We start from the raw sequence: 13,744 nt of genomic DNA on the forward strand, positions 1-13,744 counted from the left end.
CAGTGGAACACTCTGCAGGAGAGACGCTCAGTAGCTCGGTACGGGCTTTTGTCAAAGTTTCGAGAATATACCTTCACCGAAGAGTCAAGCAGTATATTGCTCCCTCCTACGTATATCTCGCGAAGAGACCATGAGGATAAAATCAGAGAGATTAGAGCCCACACAGAGGCATACCGACAATCCTTCTTTCCACGAACAATACGAGACTGGAATAGAAGGGAGAACCGATAGAGGTACTGAAGGTACCTTCCGCCACACACCGTCAGGTGGCTTGCGGAGTATGGATGTAGATGTAGATGAAATTGCACGATTCTCAATCGTAAATGCATAATAAACAGAAAAATAAAAGAAATCATAATTGCACATGCCAAGTTGTAGATTGTGTAGAACACATAGTGCTACCATCGTTAACAATCAATAGCCTCAAGTGAGTTATGTAATACATCCACTTTATTTCCAAATATATTACAGAACTAGAATTGTTAGATGTATCGTAAATGAACAGCATAGGATGATTCAACTCAGTGATACAGGTCTCATCTCTGTACAGTACGCGGTACGCGAACTAATGTAAACTATTTGACAACAGTTGCTCATTTTACAAATGTAAATATGTTGTACCTAAAGTTGCTCTAGAGGTTAACCTGTAAAAACAATTTAGCACGAGGAAAATGAACATATAAAACCTCTCAGGGTAGTACAAAAAATGCTGAAACATGTCTGGGTGAAAACAAAACTACAAAAGGTTATCTTGCATGAGGTGGATTCCACTCCAAGTTACGAATGAAATAATATCGTCAGGTGCAATTAAACCATAGGGAATGACTGGACGGAAAATGCAAGGAAACTGAAAAGGAAATATTTCTGAGAAAGGCTTATTCAGCAGGTTTGGAAGAACAAATATCATTTTGAGAATTTAAAACTTATGAGGTTAGCATGAAGAGCCTAGAAGTTATTCCATTGTTTAACCCAAATGGGAGAATGGATATATGTAGGGAATACACTGATGGCCCTCTATTATGGGTGGAACTGTTTGCTACGATACAAATGAGAAGATAGGAGATTTGAAAGACAGAAGGACTCGGATGTTAGAGCTGACTTTGACTGGGATTTCGAATCCTTGCCACTAAACAGTTGGATAACATTTATTCGGAATGTTATAGCATACGTAGCGGTATGCCTTTAGCAGGAAAATAGCAGATATCGTAACTGCCTATCGTATCTGTCGGCACATGGCAAACAGGAAGTAATAGAATCTGAAGTTGTTGTAAAATGCAGTCTGTGAAATGAAATAAAAGGTTGTTGGTTCGTTTCTCTAAAGTGAGTGATATGTGCATATATTTTCTCTAGCAACTGACCTTTCAGGTAATAAAAGTGATACATAGCACACTATGAGTTATTTGAACAATTTTGCCATTATTTGGCATTTAAATTCTTTCTTTGATGTGATATGTAACTCAAGGAATGGAGGAACTTAAAGATTAAACTGTACCCGCATATAATGTTTAACACATTCACACTTTACTGCCATGTAAACACGTATACCTTTGAAATCAGTAAGTCATAAAACGCAGCCAAAGCAGAAGAGGATTTAAAATGGCCATAAAGAGTTTTGCAATAGTTTTCAGCAACCAGCGCATAATATCAGAAGAAGACAGGACCCATATTTAGCCCTTCACGCTACTAAGCAAAGCTACGTTATCTCTGATGAAGATTAAATGCAACTCGAATAAATGACATTTGGATAAAATATATCTCCTCTAATTATGGAAGGCTTATTTTATGGAATATAACCTTATGTTCTATTGAATGATTGCTACGTATATGATTTCCTTTGTTGCGGCGAAGTTCATTTTATTGTTTTATTTCATTGGGTAGTTTGATTATTTTTGGCTATAAAAGGTTTTGGTTACAGGTTTACCTGTCTAGAAACATATTTGTTTACACTGGTTTTCCTACTCTGTATCGTTTCGTTATTTTATTTTATTTTATTTTATTTATTTATTTTTTTTTTTTTTTTTTTTTTTTTGCTTTCATACAGTAATTCGATCTTGCATCATTCTTCATATTGCATTGCACTGTCGATCTACGTCGACATGTTTTTACAAACCATAAGGTCGGATTTCTTGTGAACCTCAGATCAATATTAGCTATGCCTCTAGCATTTTGCCTTCCAGATCAGAATAAAAATACATACCATACTATCAACGGTCCGAAAAATCGTGCTGTTGCTAGCCATTTAAATTCATTTTTTGGTATGCTAAGTAATTTAAAGAGAAAAGAAATTTAATGACAATGTAGTACAGGCATATGTAGTTTAGTGCATTCACACTTTATCGCTGTATAAATAAATGTAGCTTTGAAATCAGTAAGTCACAAAAGCCAGTCATAACAGATGTGGGAATTTAAAGTAGCCGTCATGGGTTGCTAGGAAATTTTCATCAACCAGAAAGTCATGTCAGAAGACGACAGAGATAAGTGTTTAGTACTTTAAGCTCCTATGTGAGGCTACAATGTCTCTGAAAACAATTAAATGGAACTCGAATTAATGACATTCCGCTACAGTGTATTATAATACGTGAGATCAATGAGAGAAATGGCAAGATGTCGACTTTTACAGTTAATGTGAAGAATCTGTGAGACTGGTCACATACCTCCATACTATCAGAAGAGTATCACGCGCAAAATCTCAATGACACAAAGAAATGTGAGAACTACGGAACAATCAGCTTGTCAGGCTGCTCAGCAGAATAATACACAGATATATAGAAAATAAAATTAAATCTCTATTGGGTGACGAAAAAATGTCGTTTTAGGAAAGATAAAATTACCAGAGAAGCAGTTCTCCAAGGACCGGAAGTAGGGCTTAAGAAGAGATAAAAGATTTGTATAGAATTCGTTACCACTGAAAAAATAGTTGGCGTTGAAAAGTAGTGCAAGATACTTTAATTTCTTAGAAATATGGATGTACATTGTAGAGCAAGAAGATAATAAACAATACGTACAACTGCCAAAAGGGAATTGCTCTTAAAAGAGGGTGTAAGGCAAATATGCAGTCTTTCTTCGCTCTTGCTTCCCTACTCTTCAGTCTGTTCAGAGGGGAAACAGAGACGGTAGTAAAATAAAAGATAAAAATCAGACTAACATTCAAGATGAAATAGTGATAGGAATTCCTGACAATATAGATGTTCGTGTTTAGCGGAGAAAAATTACAGGGCATGTGGAAAGCAAGATCAATCGACTGAGCACAATATATGGAGGAAGAATAATCCGAATTAAAGCAAACCGAAAAAAAAATCGAAGAACTGAAGAGCAGCTAAAATAAGTTTAGATATAACTTAATACAGCAGCTAAGGTGCACAAAAGTTGAGGATGTTGAAGTGCTGTGCTTCCTAACAAGCAAAATAAAGAATGACTCATAGAGAAATGACTCACAAGGAGCAGATTATTGCGTGAGGAGATTTCAGGCCACACTCAAAGTGCCAAACACAGCCCTGAGGAAGAAATTCTGAGGAAGAAATTTCTCTGAAAGTACATCTGGAGACTGCGTTGCACAGAAGTGAATCGCTTATTGTGGAGAAATAGAAAAACAAAAGACATGTTTTACATGAAGTTAAGGAATGAGAAGGGGCCAAGGAATATCGGCGAGGAAACAAAGCAGAAGAATTCTCTGTTTATCCATTGTTGACGCGGGACAGCGACTGGTTCAATATTTATCAAGTAAAATCGCCAAACAACCGAAAGTATTAAGAAGTTATTTTACTTTATTTAGACAATCAGTTTCGGCATTTCAATAAGCCATCTGAATGTCTATGCATGAAACGCATATGGAACTAGAAGATGGAATATTGAAAGCCGAAACTGATTGTCAAAATAAAATAAAATAACTTCTCGATACGTACTGATGCTCGGTGATTTTCCTTCGTACAAAGCAGAAGCAGATTCGCGATGATAGAAAATAAGTTAATACAAACGCAATAACCTCTGTTTCACGGGATGGAGCTGCAGACGGCTGAAATTGGTAGGCAAGACAGAGATTGTTGTATATCTGACAGATAATAACTGACGTTAAGTATAAATGCGTCAGGAGACTGACACAGGATATGAAATCGTTGTGGGCCACGTCAAATCTGTGTTGAAGACTGATGGCCAACAACTAAATAAATAAAATGAAACGCAATGACATATTCTTGGATATAGAGAAATTCCAACAATCAGACAAACAATAAACATCACTGTAATATTGTATGCTGTTGTACTACTGTAGAATGACTACACACGCTGAGTTACTTAAGCAAAGGAAGATATAGTGCACTTCAGCACGATTCCACTGAATTTATTGAAGCGCCATCTCGCAGTGAAAGGTCACACAGATTTAAAATAGTATTTAATTCAAAGGCATTAACAAGTTCATTAATGACAGATTTTGGCTGTAATATTCCGCCGTAAAAGTAATTTGTAGAATGGTATTACCTGCTACAGAAGCAAAGAGTGTAGAGTTTAAATGAAAAAAAATTATTCGACAGTGCATGTTCCATGAGCAATGTTTGCTTATTAAAGGAAATTCTATTTGACAGAACAGCAATTTCAATTAATATATTTCGTTCAATAACAACCTAATAAATCCCGCGCAATTTCGACAGATGAAATGAACCACTGAGGACAGCATATAACACTGTATTAACACGTTCCCTAGTGAGATTCGTGCTCTAGCAATATTACTGCATGCGAGATGAGATTTAAATTACCTTTCATGGGCATGGGTATGACGGCGAAAACCGTTATCACGTGTGAAATTCAACAACTGAGTGTGCAGAGAAGCTTGCAAATGTGTTTTCATCGGGGAAATTCTGTCAATTACATCGATATTAACTGTGGCAGAGGCACTGAAATAAAGCCATTTAAGTTAATACAATGCTTTGGGATAGAGGTACATTTTTTATAGCACGGATATTTGATTTCTCAAATTCGTAACTAGCGATGTGGTGCAATATGAGTACAAGCAGCCGAAGTTAGTTATGGGGGTATTACAGAATGCTCGGAAATTCCTGTTACGAATTTCTACGACTTATAGAGGGGACTGAGTAAAAAATACTTAGAATTGTAATGCATATCCAGAAACGTACCGTTTTCGTGTTACAGCCATTTGAAAACATGTTTGATAGGTCGGTAAGCGACAGGGTAGTCAGCGTGGGAAGGGAGGTGCTTGTTTCCGGTTGGCGGTTGTCATCTGACGTCTGTCCTACCTCTAAGACCTGGCTCGAGCCTCATTCACGAGTCTGTGAACATGGTTCAGTATGCATTTGCAGAATACATCGACATGGTCCTTCCGTATGGTGAAGCTCACGGTAATGGAAGAGCTGCTCGTCACCTTCCTGGAGATCGGTATCCACAACGTGTGACTCCATCATATACCCGTTTCGCCATTAGTTCTCAACGGCTTCGAGAAAGGAGTACCTTCACCGTCAGCAGGTGTGACTATTGGGCTCCAAGGTGACGCCGAACACCTGAAGTGGAAGAGGCTGTACTGCACAACGTTGGAGAGAACCCGTTAACGGGTACACGAGGAATTTCTTTGGTTATTAATGAGTGGAACTGTAAGTCAAGTGATGTACTGCTCCCCCATAATAAATTACTTGCACAAGTGGTCACGTTACTAACGTCGTTTCAAATGGCTGTAGCACGGTAAATGTTCGTTTCCGGACATGGGTGTTTACTCAAAATATTATGTATTCTCTTCCCTCTACAAGTCCTAGAAGTTTCTAATGGGAATTGCCGAACACCCTCTATATATTGAAGTACAAACTACGGAGTACGTATAATTTCCCTACGATCAGGATTTCGAAAGTCATATAACATTATATTTCCACCAAATAGATTAAGATTTACGTAACTGATCATAATTATGTAAAGAATGTTAATGGTACCAAAATTAGTGCTCCCACGTTCATGGATGACAAAGGATGTGAAACTATGGGTAACAAAGCAAACCCAGATATTGCTGAACTCTATTTTGAAATATTCTCCTAGGAAGGAATTTACGTGGGGAGGGACTACCTCAGAGTAATTGTCCATCGCGGCAAGATATAGAAAATAGATATTGCTGTTTCAACAAAATTCTCTGGCCTGACGGAATCCCTGTCGGATATTATGTAGAATTAGTGAAAATATAAGGCAGATTCACCGAACAAAATGTTATCAGATTTCTGAAAAATCTAAAGTGGTACGTGCTGGAAGATAGATGCCCTCTATCCTATCAAAGCCTGTTTACAAATTATCAAGAAACAATATGAAATTCGGATTCTGGGAATATACAACAGCTTTCTATATATCGCTCCCATAGGCGCTGCGAATACATAATTACACTAATTACGGTGAGCAAGCAGAGTTTGAAGTCATTCTTCGTGCAGTCTACGCACTAATGCAATGGGAAGCAAACTAGCATGTGATTGAATGCGTATACCCCCATCCAAGCTCTTCAGATCCATTTTTAGAGTATGTAGGTGAACATGGAAATCTGTTTGGACGCTGATCTGTAAAATATTTGATCTTCACATATCACTGTAGAGATTCCTCGTAGGTCACATTTTTTGCTACCGTTAGATACTCTATAACTGTGCACGAACATGCTGGCGTTCGTCATTAGATTGTCAGTACCATTTCTTGAACAGTTACGATCTTATCATATCCGGTGTGAGGTTATATGCAAGGTCCCCTACTTCTCCATCCCCTTCTCCAGGGAACGACTGGGAATTTATCAGGGTCAACCAAGGTAGCCTCTCACACATCTTGGGCGAGTGTGTGAGTTATCGAGAGTGGTCATCGATATAGTATTAGAGGAAAACACCTCCCTATCTGTCTCATCCTATAAGAGTACAATAAAATGGCGGGAAGCCTCCCCCCTGGACCAATGAGGACCAAGCAATCTTTCCTCCCCTTCCCACCTACATGTTTTATAACTGGGACCGTTAGTGGAAGGTGTTCACTCTGCAGCTGGGTAGTACATCGAGAGGTCTATTTGTTAATAATAAATTACGTTATGTTATGTCAGCTAGTTAATAGCAAGTTCATATTACATTATTCCAGCCACCAGCAGAGATCACACCTTGAAAGACGTGTAAGTACCCTCATTATTCCACAGTTGCACGTATTTATCCCATTTTTCCACATTATTACGTATTTTCCCCAATATTACGTATTTGTCAGCCATTTTCGAGATTCCTCTATATTTCCTATAATTTTACAATTACAATAATTTTAAAATTCAATCATTTGACACATTTACGTGAGTTTTGCTCAACTTCACGGCCACGTCACAGTGTCGCTTGCGTTGCGAAGGTGCGTGCTAGTGTCACATTGCATTGCACTGACATCGTGATGCTCTCAGACAATCACAGTCTATCATGGGCGTGATTATTTATTATTGCTAGTGTCTGTGACATGCTGAACGTGTTTGGAAGGAAACATGTTGTACGAAATAACGGCGTCGTAGCAAATTCTGTAAGCACTGCAACTTTACTGATTTCCAGCCAAAGGTACCGTATGTATAACAAATATCACATCTTGTTAGATAGACCCCCTGATAAGTCACCATCACATTAGTAGACTGAAAAATTCTGATGTTTAAAACCAAAGACACAATGTGTGTACCACAGCGTGTGGCGCTCTGTGGTATCGGTGTTTTGCAATTGCATGCAAGACTACAACAAAACCAATTACTTATTATTTGCGTAACATGAGGTTTTATTTAATCACTGCTTCTTCCGGCTAATAGTTCTTATTTTGTTAAAGGAATCTCCATCGGGGAATATATAGCAATGTTGCCTGACAAGCAGTGTAAATGGCATTAAATTCATGCACAAAAGTAAACTGATACAATTTACCGCTCCTGTTATTCGAGGTGGCAACACTTTTCTTAAGCAAAATGGTTTTTAAACACAGCACCATACGCGCACAACAATAATGTATTCGTTCCTGTCAAAAATATTTGTTAAAAGTTCTTACGAAATACTCAGGCTCATACATTAGTAGAGAACAATTTTTATTACGTAAGATGCTGTTTGCGCTATATTTAAACATTATTTACAATCTAAGTGGAATTTATTACATCTGAGTGGATTGTGGGCCACCAATACAAATTATTATTGCAATAATTGACCACCAAGATTAATTTCTGTTTAAAAATTCAATTTAAAACTGACACTGCAATATTTCACTAACATGGCGGCTAACATAAGACAATCACTTATCAAGTCTGGTTCAGACATTTTTTTTACTATTAACAAATAACATATATTAAATCTTTTCGGTACCTCAACTATATGCATTAACATTTAAAAGTATTTCGCAACGTTAATCCCTTATTATACAGAATTTTACCAATAAACAGCGCTGCAGATCAGTAGTGCTAGTGGCTGCACCCCACTGTAGCTGAACAGGAAACGTAACATTTATATAGGACGAGAATCGTATTAAAATAAAAATTCAACCAGACGTATTGATTTCAATGACACGAAAACTCCATTTTTCAAATATTACTAAACAACATAATACAGTTTTTACATACCTCAGCGTTACAAGACATCAATCACCTCCGATCAGTACAACAGTTCGAAGAAGAAGAAGGTTTATTCTAGAAGGATCATAGATAACAAAAGATGGAGATTTTCATAATCTTTTTCCATGGGTATTGTCTGAGATACAGGGTTTTACAGAATATTAAACTATATCACTGACAATAATTATTTATTATTTTAGTAACGATGAAGTCCATTTTCATTAGTATCACGAGAATGTTCACTCAGATTCCACACGCAATGAAATAGTAAATAATTTTCTAAATAAATATATGCGTCGATATTACCAGCGCTAAAAGAAAACGCACCTAGAAAGCTCACCATTGAAAAGTATGTCGTCTTCAGCGTCGCCCAATCCCCGAACTTCGACTTGTGTACAGCCGTGAATACAGGGCTAGGAATGGCCGACGAAGGTATGTAATCATTGCTGTAATCATCTATGACTTGGTTTTAGGTGGATAAAATCACTGACGCTGCTACTTCAAGAGAGAGACCTCCAGCCTACAGTAGAAATGGGAAAGCATATTCCAGCATGTCTGTGAAAATAGTAAAGACAGCTACAAATCGCCACCTACCTTACGTGGAACTTCTACGCGCATTCATCGACAGTGCAGGTCCAACGAGCCAAGTAAGATGCCGGTAGGGTAAGGATCTCCTCAAGCGACCGCCACCAAATCCCTGGCCACGAACGAGAGAGCTCCACATGCGTGACCACTATGGATTTTAATCCTCTCTAGTGTGACACATTTGGTGACTTTCGCAAAAGGCAGTGCTACGAAATCTGGCATCCCACCACATCGCAGGAATCGAGATTATATGGTTGTGAAATGTTCAAATGTGTACGAATTCCTAAGGGATCAAACTGCTGAGGTCATCGGTCCCTAGACTTACACACTACTTCAACTAAGTTATGCTAAGAACAACACACACACCCAAGCCGGGGGGAGAACTCGAACCTCCGGCGGGAGGGCCGCGCAATCCGTGACATGGCGCCTCAAACCTCGCCGCCACTCAGCACGGCATTTGGTGGTGATTCCTTTGTTAAGAGGTATGTTCAGCCCATTTCTTTCCAGCCGTTACTGTGCGTGAGTTGTTTGCTATCTGAATCCCGTTGGTAGTAGCTTAGTTGTAATTAAGTCTTTCGAGAATCGACAGATGGTATCCGAACTCTACACCTCTCTATGATTCTGTATGTAGGAATAGTTAATTTTTTGCTCAATTGTGGCCATCGCTCAGGTTCATTTGTGTGTGGCGAGGACGTATGTACCATTCGATTATTTGCGTTTCTAATTACGAGTCTTACAGTCGCACACTAATATTGCGAAAGTTACGTGGGTTTTTATTCCGCCTGGGAGCGCTTGCAGACCTCGTCTACAGTCAGTGTCGTTCCCGGATTGTATTGATGAATATTACTGCATAGGAGCAAATTAATAACCTAGCAATTTTTATTTATGTAAATATCGTGTTTTGGCACGTTAGTAGAAATATATTTGTTTTCAACCATTAATGTGTACGTACGAATGCAAAGATTCCATTGCAATAATGTCTTAAACACCGCAGTGTGCTAACTGGCCTGCATGTGTCTTTGGAACTGTATGTTTGAGTAGAAATTATGTTCATAATGATGGCCATAGTGGGACTTTCCTGTGGTTTATGTAGAAGGCTAATAGTGAAGTCACATCTTTTAATAATATTGAGGAGTTTAATTTTGTTTACATATAGTAATTTTACATTTATTCATTCCACCTGGGGGAGCTGCCTGGCTGAAAATGGGGCCACTCACGCATATGTTATGGTTTTGAAAGATACATTATGATTGGTCCAGTGAGAAAGGGGGAGGGGTGCTTAAACTGTTAGCAAAGTTTACCCGCGAAGTCGATCACAGGTTTACGCTGGTGAACAGGTGGGCCTCAGCGAGTGACTGGTTTACTTTGGTTCAAATGGTTCAAATGGCTCTGAGCACTATGGGACTCAACTGCTGAGGTCATTAGTCCCCTAGAACTTAGAACTAGTTAAACCTAACTAACCTAAGGACATCACAAACATCCATGCCCGAGGCAGGATTCGAACCCGCGACCGTAGCGGTCTTGCGGTTCCAGACTGCAGCGCCTTTAACCGCACGGCCACTTCGGCCGGCGGTTTACTTTGGTGGCATGCTAGATTTCCTAAAGAGCCTTTTGCACCAGCCACCAGGTCGACCCTCAATGGGTACAATTTTAATACACACTATTTAAACAGTGCAAGTTTGTCTATCATTCCTGGTCTGGTGTAATGTTAGGCAGACATGTGGAGCTCTCTCGTTCGCAGACATGGATTTGGTGGCGGCCGCGGCTGGTCGAGGAGTTCCATAATCTAATGGTGTCTCACTTGGCTCGTTCGACCTGCAGTACCCATCGAATGCTGCTGAGAGCTCCTCGTATGTATATGTCGCAGTCTGTGACGTGTCCACAGACGTGTTGGGATCTGTCTCTCCAATATTAAACTGGACGTGAGGTCCCTCTATAGCAGTCTCAGTGAAATTTTCGACCAGCAATCGAGAGGGAGATGATAACAACTATAATTACGCATCTTTCTTGGCCATTGCTAGCTCGATGTTCGTGGCTGTACACCACAAGCCGTAGATCAAGGGGTGGGCTATCCTGAACAGGACATACTTTTCATTGGTGAGCTCTCTGGTCTTCTATGTCTGGTAGTTCTGTGCTATACATGCATGCAGTATTTTTGGTAGAGCATCGAAATTTTAGTATGATGTCAAACAGTTTAGTAACGTGTTGGTGGAATAGTAGGTGTCTTATGTACCGCGGTGTGGTACTTCTTATATGTGTAGTATGTTTGGTGGGAAAATTGCAGTGTTATAGAATTTTATATGATGTCATCGTTTCAACGAACTTGTTCGTTTCTAACGAATGCACTATGACGTAACGCACACCAACAATAAAACGGTGTCTTAGTAATAATAAATAAATCGGGGCCATACTGCCTTGTGACTGGCTGCGGGTATCAGGTCGTCGACAAGACGCGATGTGACTTTGACGTGATGCTGCGACACGATTCAACACTGTGACACGTCGTCATGATGCGACATAAAGCAATGTTGAGTGATATCGAGGCAGAAATCGCGCAATGGGTAAAATGCGAGAAGCTGTGGAAATCACGTGAAATTGTGGAAAATACTGAAAATATGCGAAAAATTGTGAACGGTGCGTAAAATTTGGGAAAATAAGTAAAAATGTCGAAAATATTGATAAAAACGTAAAATTGTGGAATAATGAGGATACATACACATTTGCCAGTGTGTGATGGCTGCTGGTGACTCGAACGACGTAATTATAATTTGTTATTAACAAGTTGACCTTGAGCACATAACATTAAGAAATAGACGCAGCCTACAACCTATATCATTGCTGCCCAGCTTCAGAGTGAATCAGTCCCACTCAGGTGTTAAAACATAACTCCGCCCGTAAAGGCCATGAAGGCCTAATGTTACCGACCGGTCGCCGTGCCATCATCAGAACACAGGCATCATTGGATGCGGATATGAAGGGACAAGTGGTCAGCACACCGCTCTTCCGATCGTATGCCAGTTTACGAGACCAGAGGAGCTACTTCTCTATCAAGTAACTCCTGAGTTTGGAACACAAGAGCTGAAGTGCACCTCGCTTGCCACCAGTGCTCGGCAGACTGGATGGTTACCCACCCAAGTGCTGGCCCAGCTCGACAGCGCTTAAGGGGCTCCGGAAAGGCTCAAAATCATGAAAAGTTCAATTTTTACTTTTTTGCGTTTTCTGAATCTGCAGATTATTACCTTTTAATAGATATATAATTTATTCAATTCCGAAGACCAAAACTATTTTTAAATTTTTTTTGAAATGTGTTCTACATGGGCGTGACACACTGTGGCGCTGTTGAACTGCTGTCAAATGGTGTTATTATTAACGTCCGTGTTCATCAGGTACATTTTAGTGATGTGAGATAAAGTATGTGTTGTGGCTAACCTGTGATGGTTCAATATATATCGCTGGTGTGATTGTCGATTGTTTCATGTTTATTTACTCTGTCGTTATCTCGAAAATATTCGTAATTAATTCTGTTTCTTGAGTCTCTGTTTTGTTGAAGTATAATAATGAGTAAAAGTAAAGTTATTAGAAATCCTCTGAAGGCTTTTAAGAAAAGGAGAACTGTTGGAAAGCCAAATATGGGAATGAATATAGGTTCTAACATGGTACGAGCGATGCTTGCTTTAGACAAGGAACGCCTTCGGGCTGCAGACAGGGCTGTAATGAGTCTAGAAATATAAGCAAGAGTAAACAGGAGGAGGAACAAGAGGAAGCTGGAGGAGGAGTTTGCAGAGGATGAAGATAATCCATCCTATGGACCTGGAATGCACTAAAAAGTTAATCCAATCTTTGTCGCTCGATTCCCAAAACTTTTATTTTCTCATACTAATTACATGTTTTCTAAGGATCTTCCAAACATACTTGTTTCAAACTTTCAGTAAATGTTACACAGTACCTTCTGCATAATTTAACACAGCCTTTTTCCAAAAAACTGTAGATTTTTGAATATATAAATAAAAAATTGCAAAAAAATGTTGTGAATTTTCATTACAATTGAAAAAAAAATCATCTTTAATAACTGAACTAAAATTTTGTAAAATCCCTGTGTTAAGTTGTAGCCCATATTCCAATAAATAATCTGTAAAAAGTTCAACTTCCTACCTCAAATACTTTGTGAGGAAAGATGCAATTTATAAGCGTTATTTTAACATTGCAAGTATAGGGCGTTCCGGAGCCCCTTAACTTCTGTAATCTGACGGGATCCGGCATTACCATTGCGTCAAGGCTGTAGGCTCCACTCAGGCGTGAGGATAGGTAGGGGTAGGAGGAGGCGCTTGACCGTCACTTGTACAGGGGGAGGGGAGGGAAGGGGCATCCCGCCATTTTACTGTACTCACATTCGCTTACAGAGATAGTGAGAGGCTTGCCGCCAATTTTGTGTCTTGTGACCACTTTCGTTAACTCGCGCAGATGCCTAAGATGTGTGGGAGTTCCTGGGTGACATTACTTAATTCCCAGTGGGTGGGGGCGGGGGGCAGGAGGGAGGCAATGGGGTTAGTCTTTATTACGAGGAGCCCAAGTGTGTCACCTGACATCAGGTGTGTACCCTGA

The sequence above is a fragment of the Schistocerca cancellata genome, chromosome 1 (genome assembly GCF_023864275.1).
Source record: "Schistocerca cancellata isolate TAMUIC-IGC-003103 chromosome 1, iqSchCanc2.1, whole genome shotgun sequence".
NCBI classification, from domain to species: Eukaryota; Metazoa; Arthropoda; class Insecta; order Orthoptera; family Acrididae; genus Schistocerca; species Schistocerca cancellata.